Source organism: Protopterus annectens, chromosome 11.part0 (genome assembly GCF_019279795.1).
Source record: "Protopterus annectens isolate FY-2018-M chromosome 11.part0, PAN1.0, whole genome shotgun sequence".
NCBI classification, from domain to species: domain Eukaryota; kingdom Metazoa; phylum Chordata; order Ceratodontiformes; family Protopteridae; genus Protopterus; species Protopterus annectens.
Window position 1 is genome coordinate 811,762,233 of NC_056745.1, and position 20,407 is coordinate 811,782,639.

Sequence of the window (20,407 nt, forward strand, 5' to 3'; positions counted from 1 at the left end):
CCTCCCATTTTCTGGCATGCATCCAGCAGCCTGCTTTCTTTTGTACTTTCCAAAACCTGGCTTATCTTGTGAAATGTGTTCTATGGCCAATCTACTGCAGGTTTGCTTTGCTCTGCGGTGACAGTTCTCTTTTCTTTGCAATCTGACACCTCCTCTATCCTGTTCTGCAGATTGCTGCGAGCAGACTTGTTAGCTGCCGTCGCTTGCCCACTGTGAGTTAATAGGTGTTAATTGCTCAGTTGTACTCCAATTACCCTACTGCGGCATTTCCTTATTTTCTTCCCCTAACCTTCCTGTTTGAGCTGTGGTGCACGGCGCATGCGTCCGCTTACCGGGTTTTGGGCACATTTTCATCCACCTACACATGCGCTTTCGGGCATCATGTGTGCTCTCAGCTAAACAATGCTATACCTACATCCCCACCCCTATCCTATGGCTTTGCTTAGCAACGGGCAGCCCGGATTTGCATTGCTCCAATGTGCTTACAGCTACGGTGGCACACCCCACTGCTGATGTCATGTATATCTCCAAACCACTCCTTGGTGTTGTAGCGCTGCGCCGTATGGTACATCCTTAGTCCGGTGGGATGTTTGCGATTCACTATTACTTGCCTCATTTGCATAGCATTGACTACTAATTCATAGTTACCACGCCGAACACTATCACAGACCCTTAGCAACCCTTGCAGCTTGGTTGTGGTGTACCATGCATACCATTGAGTATTATGGTGGAATCATGATTTGTATTACATTGAGATTTTATGACATTTGTATATATTTTCCTTGTGTTCCCGTTTGCACACACATGCCCTGTGGTTGTACTTTGCGTTACTATGGACATGACATTAAATGTAGTTTTTTAGGTGTTGTGCATCTTTTCTTATTCCATTGGCTGTATATTTAGCCATTGGCATATGTTAACTTTGTAATACATGAGTCTGGTCTGCTTTCATAGCTCCGATGTTCTGTTTGGCAAAATGTAAACCATTTTGTTTTGTTTACATTTCTGTAGGCTTACGCTATGCCTGCACCACTTAATGAATCACTATGTACCTTCATTTGCATTTTGCAGTACTGCGCATGGGGTGATTAGCATACCTGAGCCGAGGGCTGCGCAGATCTGGCGTACGCTGGTAGTGCACGTGGAATTGGATCGTACCTGAATCGCTCAGTGGCCATATTTGGCATTATACCGCCTACACTACGCCTGTGCCTGGCGCAAGCTTCATGAATCCCAGGGTATGTATAAAAGACTTTTTGATATTAGAATATTTATTTACATATTTATACATTCATACATTTATACATTTTAACATTTTTATTATTTTTCATATACATTTTTTTAAAAAAGTGGTTATTAAGTGATGTGCGAAAGTTTGTAATAATTGTTTTTAACTGGACAACTAATTAAGTGTTTGGCACCAAAATGGAGTGCATTTAATACAATTTTTTTCATTCAGTTGGTATTATATTTCTGAAGAAGTCAGGTTCTGATGAAAGTGGAAATAAAGTTGTGTTTATGCTAGCCTTTTTCTCTTAGCTTGCCTTTATTGACCTCGGGAAGCTCCTGTTTTTTCTTAAAAGTGCAAGCCAGCCATCAATCCTTGAAAACCCCCAGAGGTTCATACTCTTAGGTGGTAGTAAAGCTCTGAAGGGCTTCTCACCCAAATTTCTCATTTAGTCAGGTTGCCTCAAGCTGCCTGACAGTTTGAGTGCATGGAAGGTGCCCTGAAGCTTTGGAAACTGGATGGTCATTATATCCTTGGCAGAATATAACCCATAAAGTTAGGGCTACTGCAGCAATGTTCAATATGAAAAATATCATAAATATAGGACACTGCAGAGGAAATAGATATTTTTATCCCTCATCCAGAGGTTCTTTCCCAGTGGGTCCACTTCTTGCAACCCACTGACCCCTTTATGTCTCCTTAAGGATGGATGCCATGCAAATATGGTCAGAGTGTGAGTCCTGTGGCTCATTCTTTCACTGACCAGAGGTCATATTAGCTGATTCATTTAATGGAGAGGTATGACTCAGGTGGTAGAAAGTAGTTCAGTCTTCCTGGTCTTCTGATCCAGCCGACTTCCGTCACTGACCCCTGGAACCTTAACGCTTGTAATAACTCCCTTGCACTCCAGAATTGCAGTATGTCCTGTGCAGCACACATGTAGCCACACTGACTTTCCCGCTGGACATAACACATTTCTGGTAGTGTTTGCTCAGTAGGCTTCTACCCTGTGAGTGCAATGCCCATTGCTTCCTCTGGATGTTAACCATTTGATGAGCCAGAACCACTAACTTCTATAATCCTGGCGCAATCCTTTCATGCAGCTAAACAAACATATGATGTGTAGGCTGCAGTCAGGGCTCCATCCCTTTGTGCCAAAGGGCTAGTCTGAATGTAAAATTAATTATTTCATTTCAAGAGACTTTTGGAGACAACAGGCTTCTTCTTGGAAGTAAGTCCAAGTGTTTTTAAATTACATATTGCAATATGTATCATTGGTTGCTAATCATGTGTTTAAAAATGTGCCTCTCCAACAAGCAAAGATAGTGTTAATATCTACTGGGATATATTATCCTGTGTTTGGTTCACTGCAAATATGAAAAAGAGTTCTCTTGTTCACTAAAATGCTTATTCTAGAGTGTCTGCAAAGGAATGTTACAGTAAAATCTGTTAATCTACTGAAACATATGCTGACTAAAAAACTTTTTTGCAAGTTGCTGTAGAAATGTTTCATAAAATGCAAGGGAAAATGTTAAAAGTTTCTGCAGCACACTTCTCTTAGTAGACGGTGGTGAATTTGAACAATTGAAATTTGAGATATAGAGTCAAGAGGCCATCTATTTCAATGCTGCAGACCCAGAATCTCTTTTAGCCAAGCTGTGGTGATGAAGGTGAATGAGTGCTTAACAGGGCCACACTCTGTGATGCACTGTACATGGGTGGTCTGGAAATAACTGCATGGCAGTGCCAAACTGCAATGTACAGCACACTGCTAAAATGTGAGTAAGTGCATGATGGCGTCATACAGTGATATTCCACCCATGGGTGGTCTACAACTGAATATGTGACAGAGACGCATTGTGATGCACTACATATGGGTGGTCTGTGAATGACTGAATGACAGTGCTTTATTGTAATGTGCAAAATACTGCTGGAATGTGAAAGAGTACATAGCAATACCACAGTGTGATACACTACAAATGAGCAGTCCACAAATGAGTACATAAGCATACCACTCTGTGGCAAACCATGCATGTGGGGATTGTAAATAAGTACATGAGAGTACCAATGTGTAGAACACAACATATGGGTGGATTGTGAATGAATACATGAGAGTATCACTCAGTGACATACTACATATGACCAAATATGAATGAGTAAATAAAATGCCACTATGTGACAACCACGCATGAGTGGACTATGAATGAGTACATGAGAGTGACATATCACACACTCATGCACTATTAATGAAAGCATGATAAGCTACACTGTAAACTACTACACATGAGTAGTCTATGAATGCCTGCATGACATAGCCACATTGTAGTGCACCACAATTGGTGGCCTGTGAAAGACGGCATTATACTGTAGTCATTAAGTAATTAATTAATTTCAGTTTATTAACTTGGTAGGTGCAGGGCCATATCCAGCACTAGGTAACCTAGATTACTTTCTAGGGCCTGTTGCTGTCTGGGGGCCTGGCCACAACATTAATTAAAAAAAATGTTTCCTGTTTTCCTCATCATTCATCCACACCACATACAGTGTTGCTTTAAGATTTCCTGCTGGTGTATGTATGTATGTATAATTCCCCATTTAGAGAGAGCAGTTTGGTTAAGTGACTTGCTCAGACTGAAACCATGTACATTTGGTACTAGAAGCAAGATCCTTAATCCAGTACAGCTGCCAGCACTGAGGATTATTGTTAGTCAGTCACTCATTAGAGTTTCACAGTTGTTGTGTTTTACAACATACATGTCGATGCAAAACCTTTTCTGATACCTTTTTAAGTGAATTAGAGAACTTTGCTTTTATTTGTCTCCACTTTTACAGAACATCTTTGATTTTTGCCTCATATTTATGCCCTGTGTTTAAGAAGTCACTTAACCAGACAGAACTTTGGGGCAACTGGAGATTTGGCTAATTTCTTCAATGGTCCTCTGGTCTGCAAGCCTAGTAACTAATATCTATGAACCAGAATAGTTATGGTGTAAAATAAGGAAACCGACTGAGATAAACATGAGCATCACCATTTGTCACATTCTTTGGATATGATCCCTGATTTCTTTGTTTTTTTGAACTTTGATAGTGTGTTTATTATTTAGCAGTGAAGAAATTGGACAGCATGAAGTCTATGAGTTTAATGTTAATATTTAAATATGAATACATTTTTAATTTAGCTAGTTCTTTGCTGACACACAGGTGGGAAATTCCCTGTGTCTGGACTACAACAGATCGCATAGCAATTAGTGCAGCTCAGGTTATAAGCTGTTAAAGAGATGTTTCATGTAGTGTGTGGTTTGATTCCCTCAGCATTCATTTGTCTTCTGTGTGAGTCTGCCAAGTTACTTCACAGACAGAACTTCTGAGCTGCTCCTGAAAAGGGAGCAGCATCCAGTGGACTATCCCAGGTTGTTAGCAGATGAATTATACATTTGTCTTTTGAACTCCTGCACCATTTACATAGTTGTTAATTAATACCTTAGTATATGCTATTTGAGTATGAATCCCAGCATATCTCTTGTAGTTTAATGGGTTGTCAAATGCATTTTCACTAAATGTGAATTTCAAAGATGATACGTTTACCGTTCCTTATGCTAAGTCAGTTTTCAGTGTGGGAGTGTTTTGTTTAAAAAATGGCTGTCTGTGGGTTTTTTTCTGTAAAATGTGAAATAATAGTTTTAAATTAAATCAAATTGCTGTGATAACTGTAAATCTAAAGACAAAACTCATGTAAACTGATAGGTTTAACAGTGTTTATGATAATTATTTGATTTTATTTATTTATTTTTATTTATATAACATTTGTTTACCGGGAAGTTTCATTTTCAGCAGAGGCCTGGGGAGAAAAGCTCCAAAAGTACAAAATGCATAACAGTACAAGAGAAGCTGACGATACATAAAATAGTAGAGAGCACTAAAATCTGAATCATGCAATACAAAAAATAATAGAATTATTTATAAACCAACAAATGCAAAAGATAATTGAATTATTTACAAGATAGAGACATTGCAGAGTGGCTTTTTACAAAATAGTTTAATGTAAGTGATAGATAGATGTCAGAGGAGCTATACATTATGCAATTATTTGCTTTATGCTAAAATTTTCTGCAGTTACATACATAGTCAAATACAGGCATATGTTGCATATGCCAAGGTAGTGGACATTGGTAAGGTGTAGGCTGCTAAAATACTGTTACATTAAACTGGCCAAGACCTGTGCAGGAGCAGAGCCAAGTTTCAATTAAGTATGACTTTAGAATATTTTTAAATTGAGCTAAAGAGCAGTTGGAGGTCATTGGGGCTGGTAGTTTGTTCTATATCTTGGAAATGGCAACTGAGTTGTTCGCTTTGAAGTTACTAAGTAGTAGTTTATTGCTGGAGTGGAGAGAGCGATTGCTGGTGTATGGCTGTAGAAGGTTCTGGAGAGAAGGGTTTTTTTCTGGCTGATACAGGATTATATGGGCAAAGGTTAGTTGATTAAAGAGTAGTAGATGATGTAGCTTAAGCCAGTTTAGTAATTTTAGAGCGGTACAGTGATGTGTCTGAAATGAGGAGCCTGTGGCGAAACTAGCAATTTTATTATAGCAAGAATCTAGTTTAGCTAGATCAGTTTTTCTGAGATTAGTTTTTCTGAGATAAGGTGGGAGAGGTGTATAGACATGTAGACAAGAGGTGTGTATTGGCAATTGTAACTTTTGTGTTTTTGGTTAGGAATTGTTTATTTCTATAGAGGGTGTCTAATTTCTTATGTACTTTCTTGATGGTTTGAGAGATATGAATATCAAACCTGAGGTTGTTGTCAATTTTGACACCTAGATGTTTGGTGTGGGTTTCTGGATTGATAGTAGTTTTATTTGTGGATGTGATAGTGAATGGCAGGGTTGATGAAGGTGTTCTAGTAGGGTGGAACAGGAGGAGTTTGGTTTTGCTGGGGTTTAGAATGAGTTGGATGTTAGTGAACCGTGTTTTGAATGCCAGAGAAGAATTTTGGGTTATGGTCTGGAGGTCTTATAGAGAGGGGGCTGAGCAGATTAATGTGGAGTCGTCTGCATATTGTATAACTGTTGCTAGGGGGTATAGGTACTTTTCTTAAGTTTTTCTGTCTATTCCTTCTAGCATGTCAAGGGATCAGTTGCTAATGTCCTCTCCTGCTCAGCTGGTGAACCTGGGAATATTGAGGCAATGTTACAATTGCCTCATGTACACAGACAACCCTCTCCTCCTCCCACAAAACACAAATACATGCGAGAGATGCAACTATACAGCCAAACTGGAGGCTGAGCTCTGTCAACATAGGACTGGCATGACCAGACAGGAGGAGAAGGTAACCACACACACTATAGACCCAGTCTCACATAATACCATCACAACCTCAAATCATACACATAAACACACAAAGACATACTCGAGGCTCTGATCAAAAATCTACCAAAACAGCAGAGGCCACCAAAGCAGACACCCAAACAACTACCACCTCAGAACACAACACCTGCAACACATAGACCACACAGTCAGAGTGTCAAGCAGTCACAGCCCTTAATGCCAAACACAATGCCAGACACACTAGTCATTGGTGACTCCATAGTCAGACACACTGACGTCCCGCTCACCAGACTGAGTAAGGAGAAGGTCACAGTAAGCTGCCTGTCGGGTGCTAGAATCCGCCACATAACGCATGCACTCAGGTCTCTGAACAGCAGGTACAAGTACGACTCAATCATTGTCCACGCTGGTGTTAATGACCTGAGACGTACCTCCTTGGACTACATGAAAAGAGACATAGAGGAGCTTTCTGATTATGTAGCCCAAGCAGGTATGACCCTGACCTTGAGCAGTATCCTACCTTCACCAAGAATGATGCCACAATACAGAGATAAGATGATCAGCTTTAACAATTGGCTTAAACTCTGGTGTCATTCAAAGGGGATCCAATGTCTGTCTGCCTGGGATGACATGCTGGACAAGCCACGCTGCTTCACAAGGGACGGCTTGCACTTGTCACCCTGGGATTCGGATTTTGGCAAAGGCTCTTGCCACCCCATAGTGCCTTTTTAGGCAAGGCTCAAATTCTAAACCTACCACCCTAGAACAAAACAAAGAAAAAACTAAGGGTAATGCTGCTCAATGCCAGAAGTCTCAACCTCAAGATGCACGCACTCGAGGCCCTTCTCAGTATGGAGAACATCGATGTCTGTGCTGTGACAGAAACCTGGTTCAAGGCTCCTGAGAGCACCCCAGCACTATCAGGTTTTACCTCATATCATGCGTTCCGGCCCCAAAACCTGGACAATACCAAGAAAGGAGGAGGGTATCCATATTCATCAAGGACACCCACACCTCAAGATTGGTGGCATCGCACGATGCATCGGAAACCATCCAGGTGCAATTAACCATAGGCAAGACTGCTCTGCAATTTGTAGCATGTTACAGGCCACCCTCGCAAACTCAGGAACCTCATATGGCCTTCCTGAAAACACTGGAGGGGATAAATGTATCTCAACACACCATCATACTAGGTGACTTCAACTACCCTAATATAGACTGGGAACACTACTCAAGCCCAAACACTCTAGCCCAAAAGTTCCTGGAATTCATAAACTCAAATGCCATGGAACAACTAGTCACCATCCCCACAAGAGGAGAAAACATACTTGATCTCATCATCACGGACATGGGAGCACAATGTTCAACGCCGGAAGTATACCCCTCACTGGTGAGATCTGATCACAAACTAATCTTGCTGGAGGTCCTCATCCCGCCCCACCGAAATGAAAAAGACCACAGTAAATAACTTCTCGAAGCCGACTTCACACTTCTAAAGACTAGTGTGGTCTCCTTTAAGGCCCCTGAGCCAGCGGTTAACATTACTCAAACCGCTGAATCACTTACAAATGCCTTCTACCAGCACCTGCAGGGCTGCATGGATCAGGCAATCCCAAGCAAAACAAAGACTCTTTGTACCAAAGGCAAGCATCCAGTCTGGTGGACCCCAGCCATAAACAAACTCTACAACAAAAGGAGAAAGCTACTACAAGATAGAGCAAAATCCTTAAAAGGTAAGACACCGATGATCACTATAAGTAAAAAGCTAAGAGCTCTCATAAAATCATCCAAAGCTAATTTTGAGAAAAAATAGCTAAGGACTCTAAAGACAACCATAAGGCATTCTTTAGCTATGTCAGAAACCTAGGAGGAAACTCCCAGATATGCTCAGAATTAGTTCAAAATGACGTGAAGATTACTGATCCTACAGACATTGCCAACATACTGGCTGACAGGTTCAGTGCAAACTTCTCCCCCCTTTCCCCTAAAGGAGAGATATCTATACCAAATGATTGTAGCCCCCCAAACATCTCTAATGCCCAGGTGAGAACTGCTCTCTCCAAGGCAAAGAACACAGCATCCATGGGACCTGATGGTGTCCCCGGCTGTGTGCTCCATGAACTCAACGAGGAATTAAACCCACAGTTAGGACAGCTGTTTAATCTTAGTCTCACCTCCGGATATGTACCCAGGAGTGGCGCAGGGCGACTGTGGTCCCACTCCACAAAGGCGGTGCCTCCACCGACCCTGGAAATTACCGTCCCATTAGCTTGACAAGCCTTATCTGCAAAGCCATGGAGAGGATCATAATGGATCTCATAAATAAAGACATAGGGAACTTGCAGACTTTGGATCCAACCCAGTTTGGCTTTGTCAAAGGCAGATCATGCCTTTTAAACTTGGTTGACTTTTTGAAACAGTCACCAAGGCCATTGACGAGGAAAGGCAGTCCATACAGCCTACCTAGACCTGGCGAAGGCTTTTGATACAATACCTCACTCGGGTATCATTGAAAAACTCATCAACTTAAATGTAAACCCATACATTACAAGATGGGTTGCAAACTGGCTGAGTGACAGAACCCACAGGGTCAGAGTTGCTGGCGCCATGTCAGACTCAAAGCCTGTCACAAGTGGTGTCCCACAGGGCTCAGTCCTGGGCCCACTCTTGTTTGGCATCTACTTTTCTGAAGTACAAGCAAACACAGGAGGGTTATGGCTGACAAAGTTTGCAGACGACTGCAAACTGGGTGCCGTAGTTGAAAACACATCCGACACAGATATCCTTCAGAAGGGTCTCACAGAAATGGATAACTGGTGCCAGAGCCATGGCCTAAAGTTAAATGCCAAGAAATGCATAGTCATACCCTTCGGGAAAAATAAGGTTACCCCTAGCTACCATATAGGTGGCAATCCCTGAACACAGAAGAAGTTATTAGGGACCTGGGAACCCAGGTTGACAGTAGCCTTTCATTCGACACTCATATTGCTAAAGTAGTTAGGAAGACCTTCTACATTGCCCACCTTATCATGAAGGGATTCACATCTAGATCAAGGGAAGTCATAGTCTCCCTATACTCATCACTCATCAGACCAATGATCGAGTACAATGCCCCATTCGGAATGTATCTGACCCGACACTTGCAGCAGCTGGAGAGGCCACAAAAGTTCCTCACCAAAAGGATAAAGGGTCTCAAAAATCTGTCTTATGCTGCCCGACTGAAAGAACTCCAGTTATATTCAGTTGCTTACCGCTTGCTCAGAGGTGACCTATGCCTGACATACAAGGCCATGTCAAACCCAGATTTGATGAACATGCTTCATCTCAAAAATCTAGATCCCTCAGAGCCACAAGGGCGGAGACTTAAACCTCGACACTGTTATTAATAGGACGTGCTGGAGGGATAGATTCATCACCCAAAGACTCCCTATGCTGTGGAACAAAATCCCGGTTTATGTGAGGCAGAGCACCTCGCTGGCCTTGTTCAAGAGGAATCTTGACCAATGGATGGGAGATCGCAGATACACCCCAGGGGTTACCTCAGTGTCACTGCTCGACAGAGGCACAGCAAAATAATGGGCATAGTTTCTCCAAACTAAAGGGGTGGCGTAAGCCACAAAACTATGGGCTAGGCTTATAAATGCCCTCGGGCATATAGCCTAGTATGAACCTATGAACCTATGAACCTATGAAGAAATAGAATAATAGGGGTCCTAGGATAGATCCTTGGGGAACTCCTAATGTTAATGGAAGAAGAAAGGAGAGTTTATTTTGCCATTGAACAGCCTGCTGATGTCCTGATAGGTAGCTTTTAAACTAGGCTATAGATGGAGTACTAAGGTTTTGGGTTGTGAATACATTAATTAATTTGTTGTAGTTTGCCATATTGAAGGCTTCTGAAAGGTCCAGGAAGATGGCAGCTCCAACATTTCCAGTATCTCTGTGATGGTTAACTGTGTTACTAAAGGACATTAGGGCTGTGGTAGTACTGTGATAGGGCTGAAAGCCATGCTGAGTGATTGATAGAAGTTTTTGCTTGTTTAGGTAATCCATCAGCTGTGTGTGTACTACTCTTTCAAATTGGGGAGAAACAGCCAATAAACAAGATAATGTTATGTTTGGTGGGGTCTGACTCATTACCCTGCACAAGGCCTCATTTGTCCATGATCTGGATCTGTTGACTTTGGAGGTATATGCTGTAACAATACATTGTCAGCCATTCATGGAGGTCAGACCTGTACTGAGAGGAAAAAGAAAGAATGATGTGAGATGACTATTCATAGGTTCATAGGTGCTGATATCAGTAGGGATCAATATTCCTGATGATGACAGGGGGTAGTACATGACTACAAGACACCTACATCTTATTTTGACCTCACTTTGTCTTCTCTGTCACCATGGAGTATAACAGGGGTTTGGTACTCCTGTACTGCTCACAGTTGTAAATGTCCCCATTGTTCTTTTACAAAGGCACTAGAATACACATTCTCTGGTTATCTGGGATCTGGGATACATCTTTTTCTTCACATCACTAGGAGTACGCACAAGAGCCATGTTGATGATGTGTCACTACACAGTGTTTTGTTTCCACTGTCTCAACACTCTAAACAGTTGTATATTTCTACTGCAAATACAAAAAAAAAAAAAAAAAACCCTGCATCAACATGGGAAATACCAACATCCATGTTCACATCAGATACTTAAGTACCTACTTATCCATAACAGCTGCTGGATTGTCACTTACCTTCTGTGTTTAAAAGGTAGCACTTGTTTTGCACTTGTGTGATAAAGCAATTTATGAATTTCCCCCAAATGGGAACAAATATGAATAACTACACCAGGGAACAATGTATTGTGTTCATTATTTTGCTCCAGTCTAAGTACCACTAACTACCAGACATTAGATAAATGCCCATAGTATTCTCATTAAGGACATTAGAGTACCCAGTATTTTTAATTTATCTGCTGAAGTATTCAAAGTTTGGAAAAAAAAACAACTTTAGCAAATAATAAAGCATCTTTATTTGAGACATTATAAGCAAGGTTTTAATATTCATTTGTCCTTTTATCAATCAAATATATTTTGCACATAAAGAAAGGAATTTCAAGTCACATTTTTTTTAGTCCAAAACTGTCTACAAAAGCCCATTGGCACTTTTAATCTGCAAAATGTTCCTTCAAGAACTACAAGAAGCACATATCAATTATATGAAGAAGTTGTATTGACGTCTTTAGTGCTATACTGTTTTCATTTTTTGCACCTTCTCCACGGTCTTATAAGGGACTTTCACTGGAACTGCTTTGTCTCTGCCTCTACTCAGCCTTATCTGAAGAGACAGAAGACTGTCCTGTATTATTTCTCAGTATATAAATACCAAGCTTTTTTCTCTCTCACACACTAACACTATATTGTTATGGCATGCATGCATGTGCACTCTTGTACATGACTCAAGGAAGTCTGTTCTGTTCTTGGCTGCTTGCTTACTGACTTCATCTTAAACAGACATTGTGGTCCACTGCTTCACCCTTCTCTCCATGACTGTTCCCACATTGGCCATAATTTGTTCCTAAACTTGGGAATATGATCCCATAAATGTATGAATGCTGTGCATCTGTCCCAATGGATCACTCTCAAAGCTATGCAACTTGTGATCAGTAATGTTTAGACCCACCACACAGACATACATATGTGCATATAACTAACACACACACACACACACACACACACACACACACACACACACACACACACACACACACACACACACACACACACACACACACACACACACAGACACACACACAGGTTTTAGACTTAACTGAGCTTTGTCATATTTTATTCACCCATGTCATAGAAACAAATGGCAATTTTACAGCAAATCAGAAACATACATCTGGAAACATGACTGCATTTTAAAAATAAAATAATTAATGACAACAGCACAAGACTCATACGGATACTACAAACATTGAAATTATTTGTAGTATCAGTATGAATAGTGAAATTATTTTCTAATTGTGATTGTAACACACCATACAGATTTTTCTAAGATTTTAAGTTTCATTCAGTTTTCTGTATGTTAGCTGAAATTTCATTGTGTGTTGGTTTTGCATAACACTCCCGAGGATGCATTAACAAGCGTGCACACATAGCACTAAGTCTACAAGTTTACCTGGTGTTAGCATGATGAACAATGGTGCTCACTGAATATGCAAGTTGCTAAGGAAGCCTTCACATTCATCAGCACCTGTTCATGGCCAGCACACCAGTTAGCGGGCACAAAGAGATACACAGTGTCTTAAGCATACTTTATACACAACAGGTTGTACATACATGCAAACCCAGTAAGTGAGCACACACAGACAGCATGCATACATGCAAACCCAGTAAGTGAGCATGCACAGCCAGCATGCATACATGCAAATCCAGTAAGTGAGCAGGCACAGACAGGATGCATATATGCAAACCTAGTAAGTGAGCAGGCACAGACAGCATGCATACATGCAAACCCAGTAAGTGAGCAGGCATAGACAGCATGCATACATGCAAACCCAGTAAGTGAGCAGGCACAGACAGTGTGTATACATGCAAATCCAGTAAGTGAGCAGGCACAGACAGCATGCATACATGCAAACATAGCAAGTGAGCAGGCACAGACAGCGTGCATACATGCAAATCTAGTAAGTCTACAGGCACAAACAGCATGCATACATGCAAACCCAGTAAGTGAGCATGCACAGTCAGCATGCATACATGCAAATCCAGTAAGTGAGCATGCACAGACAGCATGCATACATGCAGACCCAGTAAGTCAGTACACACAGACAGCATGCATACATGCAAACCCAGTAAGTGAGCATGCACAGACAGTGTACATATATGCAAATCCAGTAAGTGAGCATGCACAGACAGCATGCATACATGCAAACCCAGTAAGTGAACACGCACAGACAGCATGAATGCATGCAAACCCAGTAAGTGAGCACTCACAGACAGCATGCATACATGCAAACCCAGTAAGTGAGCACTCACAGACAGCATGCATAAATGCAAACCCAGTAAGTGAGCATGCACAGACAGCGTGCATATATGCAAACCCAGTAAGTGAGCATGCCCAGACAGCATGCATACATGCAAACCCAGTAAATGAGCAGGCACACACAGCGTGCATACATACAAACCCAGTAAGCGAGCAGGGACAGACAGCGTGCATACATGCAAACCCAGTAAATGAGCATGGACAGACAGCATATATGCATGCAAACCCAGTAACTGAGCATGCACAGACAGTATGCATACATGCAAACCTAGTAAGTGAGCACACACAGACAGCACAATACTAGGCAAGGAAGCAGAGTTCCTCCCTAACCCAATTCAAGTGCAACTTGAACAGTTGGTTGGGGAACAGGAAATTCATCCCTGTTTTGACATCTACTGTATGTCTCTAATGGACACAGGCAACCTGTAAATGGTTCGTCTCCCAGACCACTGCTTGTAAATGTTTCATCTCCCAAGCCCCTGCTTACACTTATCAAGGGTATCAGAACTTGTCAGAGATCTGGGATGCATGGCTAGGCTTTAAAATGCCTTTGTGTTTGTTAGCCTAGTAAACACCTATGAACCTATAAGGGCAACTTGAATGACATAAAGTAGATTAGTATACAAACAATGCTACTTAAATTTATTTTTAACTACACAACTAATCCTGTTCACTTTGTGATACATGCATAAATAAAAATAAAATGCTTACAAAGGATGTGAGAAGGACATAAAGGTAACAGTGTGACAAATGTTTATAAAATGCTGAGTTAAAATAACAGTTAGCAAGGCCAGTAGATGCATTAGGGGATATTTGCATATAATGCAGTTATTGCATATCAGATGTGTATCCAGAAAGTTTTCTGTTGTAATCAACAGTATGGTATATTCCTCACTTATCATGCAAAAACTAAAATAGATGAACTCTATAATTGTTGTCTCATGCATTTCAGAAATGGACATTTTTTTTGCCATCTGTTGTGACTTGTAACCATAGAAAGGGGATTGTAAATTTACACATGTATAAGCCAAGCATGTGTTTCATATTAATGTAAATTATAAACAGCAGTATAAGTACAGTCATAAAACCTAAATGAACAGTTACCAGTGTACATGTTCTTTCAAATGCCCAGTAATTTTTGTGTTACTCATATGATTATATTGAGAATGCCTAGATACACCTGTGTGGCAGGTGTATGGAAGTACTCTGCAATCATAATGTATACTGTGGGAGTGATCAAAGGTAGCAAATTACATCCACATGGTTGGTGTTAGAATATAACATACAGGTTAAAGAATTGTTAGACTGTCTTTGCCTTATGCGTACGAAGCAAAAAATATTGATGGTTGTTATGGCATTGTAGACACCTCTGACAATGTGGAAAAATTGAGAAGAATCATGGACACATATGCAATCATTCCAATAATGGTACTGAGTGATGCAACAAGCATTTTTGTCAGCAACCTGCATGCTGTGAATATTACATCATTTGTGACTTCTCATGCATGTTGTGTAAGTAGCAAAATACAGGACATGACACACTTAACAAATGTGTCATATTGACCAGATTATAAACAGAATAATGATGTGATATACATATTACTATTTGTCTAACTACAGCAGATGTCCCATAATTACATACAGAATATGGCATGGTACTGTGGCATATGCAAACATACCCATAAACAAATCTCCTGGAAAATAGGTTGTTTCTGAATCTTCTGATGTGTATCAATATGCATAGAATGTATTTATGTGTATAGCACAAATGGATTGATTACCTACACAAAACTTTATAAAAATAAAAGTACATGCCAGCATTATGTAGTTAATACATCAGCTAGTAGGAAAATATAGCAAATGTGATATTACAATTATGAGGGACTATGATGAATTTGTGTTACTGAAAGCAATGGTATGGCATGCGTCCTTCCTGGTGCAAGTGGCACACCATGCATGCTGACTTAAAAAATGCATTAAATAAATGTATTAAACTACAAAAGTTAATGCAGTATATTGTAACTGATGTGTAACCATGAAGTGAGATTTTGACTACAACAGTAAGAACTGTATGTCACTACACTAAGATACATCACACGCAGGTGAAACAGTAACATGTATTACTAAGCAACCTGATGATGATTTAAATTGCATATACACCACATGTACACTGGCCTGTGACAATGTTGTTTTCCTCTGCCCATAGGGTACTAGCTGCATTTAGTGTATGTTGTCAAAGCCAACATTCCAGAGGCTATTTCAATTATATACTGACAAAGAATAACAAATGGCAACAAACATCTCATGATATTTTGATAACATAATGGTATCTCTGCTACATTGTATATTTTTATTACATCATTATACTGGCTCACAAGGAATCACAGTAAAGACTACAATTACATCAACTATCCAACACAAACACAGAAGAAAGTATCATATCACAGGCCAGCTCACAGCTTGTGATAATTTTGCAGCATGGCATATATTAAAAAAATGTTGTATAAGTCCTCATCTCCTATAAAGGCCTAGAGTGTGAACAAAAGAATTACATTAATATGCACATGTTTCAATGAAGTTATGCAACACAGACCATTACTGCTGGGGAATTCTGAACATTCACTGACATACTCACCTTTTGTATCTTCCTAGACTTAAACACATGCCAAGGGCAGATCTCAGAGAGATGTATATTAACCACTGATGCCACAGAAAGAGGCATATCTGATGTCTCATGAAGAGCAACATTGAAGGGATTAAATCGATATCCTATTGTAATGGATATGGCTCTCCAGCCATGGAGTGTGATGCCTAAAAAATGTGTCCCTCTTACTGTGCCATATCTACATTCTTTGCCTAAGCCATTTTTATGTGTTACAATTGTCTGCAAGGCAGATGCTGCCAGAATCAAACCCCTGCCATTCATACTAAACTCTGGGCATCACTGTATATTAACTGTGTCTGCCACAGGAGATAGTAATGAAGGTTGTCTGAAATAACACAAATGAAGGTGTGAAGTAAGAAAGGGCTTTCAGTGTTAATTTATCTAAAAAAATGTGTCTGATTGATGAAAAGGGTGTAGCTATGTTAATGTTTATACAACTCTGAATGTCCAATATTAATGTTGGCTGGCCAGGCCACTCATTTCTGTCCACTTTGTTTTCTACACACAGAGCCACAGATTCAAACCACAGTGCTATCTGTGTAGATATGCTATACAAGTCAGAACTATCTGCATGTGCCACAGAAGCACTCAAAATGAGAATCACAAATCACCTATTTGACTGCCAATAAATTCCCAATGTGTTAAAAATGGATAAAAACAAATAGATGCAATGCTGTATGTGTCACATCAGTACAATCATATGATGTTGTCATTTGCTGGTATTGAACAGCTGCCTATGTAAGTCCACAATATAACTAAATGGGTGTTAACCTCCTGCAACACAGGCAAAGTATTACCACAACTGTGAGGCACAATCTGTGAAGCCATGACATCATATTATTATGTTGCAATTGTTCATGGTAAAAATGACATGGAACACCTCTTCCACTGTAAATGTTTCGGCTGTCATGGCTATCATTTGTACACAGCAGTGTCCTGATACACACTGATGTATTCAGTTACTGTGGGGTTTGAACACTGACTTATGTGACCACATATGCAACATGATTTTGTGTAGACTGAACATGCCACAGGAGAAGTCATACCATAATTGTAAGATAGTGTGTGTATAAAGGCATTGCATCATCTTATTGCTGCAAGACATATATGTGCCTATAATTTGGTTAAAAAGTGGTGCATTCTATCTTCTTGTCACAAAATATTGCATGAAGTAAGTATACACAAATGCACATGGTGCATAATGCAGTCATCACTGTGACAGTAAAACCATAATCATGCACAGTATGTAGATATTCACAAATTAGAACTCGTGGCTTATAAGACAGCAAGGTACAGAACATTATACCACTTACTCATGCCACAGGAAAAGACTTACTCCTTGTTGTAGAAAAGGCATATTTCAACAAATTACATTATCTGTATTCAGTAAAGGAATTGCCTTTACTAAAATGGACAGACAGTGTTAAAGAGAAATCTCCAGCTCTACATGGACACATAAGATATGTAGATGACAACATTATTACTTACATGTATATTCATGCTTATACTGATACAACCACGTTTTGAACATACTATTTAATTATGATCACAAGAAAGAGAACATTACATAAATCACTAGTGCCACACGAGATGTTGATTTACATCTCTGACAGTGCACATTTTAATGGACTACATCGCCATTGCTTTTATAGGTTGATGTGTCTGCTAAAATGGTATGAAAGTGGTGGGAGAGCACAGCAATACTGTTCATTTACATATCATATATGCAATTAAAGCCATTTGTACACATCACAAGAAAGAAACCGACACTAGTCATACACTGATGGATTCAAGCTACCTACCCAACTAATTACACAATCTACAGAACACTGTATCAACAGCCAAAACCACAGAAGAAGACAGATTACAATAATGACATATTGCAAATATGAAACCATTAGTTGATTAGAATTTTTTACAAAAATATGTTTTGCCTAAGGATGCTATGCATTGAGAGGGGAGGCCTCTCCCAGTGTAAGTATATCTTCTAAGTGAAAATCTACACAATGCATCTTCTTATAAAGACAATTCTACATGACCAGACAGACATATACACACACAGCTATACTAGTTAAGCCACTTACCTATCTAATATCACAATCTAGAGAACATAGCATCATCAAGAAGTGCCACAGGAGAATGTGGGTTACAATGCTGAGAATGTGCACATTTGAAAGGATGATGTCATTGTCTTCCAGGAAATGCTTTTTATCTAAAAATGCAAAAGATTGATTGGAGAGTAGTCTCACACTGTGAATATAACTTGTAAGTGGAAGCCTACTGAACAGATACTGTGTTGCATCCCATTCAAACTGACAGTACAGTCACATAGTAAAACTCATTTTATTTATGCAGTGCTGGATTTGAACCACTTCATTATCTAATTACACAATCTAGAAATTACAGTATCAAGCATACGTGCCAAAGGAGAAGTCTAATTTCTACAGTGAGAGACTGCACTTTTGAAAGGATGAACTCATTATAGGGTCATAGGTCTAGAGGTGTATACTAGGCTATTGACCACTAAGCCTAGCCATGCGACCCAAATGTGGCCCACAAATTTAATTTATATAAGTAATGATTTACCAATTGCCTCTGTCCATTAGAGACATAGGATCCAGACCAGGAGTGAATTTCTGATTGCCCATCTATTCCAAGTTGTGCTTAAATAGGGATAGAGAGGAACTCTGCTTCACATGGATGAATTCTCTGAGAAACATATCTGCCTCTCCAACATGTTCTATTTATGTCACAAGCAAAATTTAGGTCTATTAATCCAGTAGTGATGATGCTGTTTGTTTTGCGGATGTGCAAAAGGTTCATCAAAAACAGGGTCCAGGGATGCATTGTATGCCAGGCAAACAGCACCTCTCAGAAGTCTGTATGATACTGTAATTGTGTAAAGAGACAGGGCTTTGAGGCGATCAGCATAGGACATTGTGTTTACTTCCTATATTAATTTTGTAAGGAACCTTTATGGATGTTCCATTTACTGCATGTGTATAGTCAGGTGCATATTGAAGGGGACATTATACTATATGAGGGGTCTAATGAGGGCTGAGTACAGTGGTATGATGACTTCTTTGGACCTAGATGCCATGCCCTTCCTTATAAGTTGAGCAATATAAATAATTTTCTTACTAACTTGGACGCAAGTTGGTCAAAGGCTAGATTACTATCTATATGAGTTCCCAGATCTCTGACAAGTGGGTCAACTTTTAAAGGTGTTTTATTCATGACATAGTTACCTGGGGTGGTAGATTTCCCAGAAGATGCTGTGATACCCCATGCACTGGCCCAGTAATCAAGGGGGCTCAATCCTCACCACTGGCAACAATGGGGAATGTACACACTGGGAGGATGACAAGTGTACACATGGTAAAGTGCAGTTTCCCTTAAGAGCACACAGAGATCACAGTCAGTCTAGGGTTGGTTTCTCCCTCTTTCTCCAGTTCCCCAATAAGACTCCCCTCTGGCACAGCTATAGGGTTGAGATCTTAGCTGAGTGGCCAAACCAAGATCTCCAATACCTTCTTTATCCAACCAATGTTTCATGTCCCTGCCCAAGTAGCTGACACACACACTTCTTGAGATTTGATTTATATACAAACACACACACACAACTGAGAAAGGCTGGCACAGGTTTACTAGTTATGCCCCCTTCTGCCCAGACTATAAAATAGTTTTCTCTGCCACCAGCCAACTCTTATTAGCTACTTTAAGGCCCTTAGCAGAGGGTGTCCAATCCTACTGTGTAATGTTACTATTAATCCTAATGGTAGTCTGACCAAGAGCAAGGCTATTTAGGAGTGGCCTGTATAGTGTCACCAAGTAAATATGCAAGTACTCTAACATCTTAAATATCTCTAAACACACCAGCCACAACTAAAAGGTTTAAATATATTTAATAATAAATAATAAAAGAACAAGTCAATAGCCAGTAAGTAATCAGTTACATCAGAGTTCAAAATCACAGGAAATATTTAAAACAAAATTGCAGGACAGTCTCAAATAAATAAAGAAAACATCTAAGCTACACTTTACTATATTCCTATCTGAATCTAAAAAGTTACTATGTCCTAAAAACTTACTTACAGCAAGGCAAGTGCAGAGGTGAGTGGATGTTTCCAGTTGATGTTGTTAGGTCAA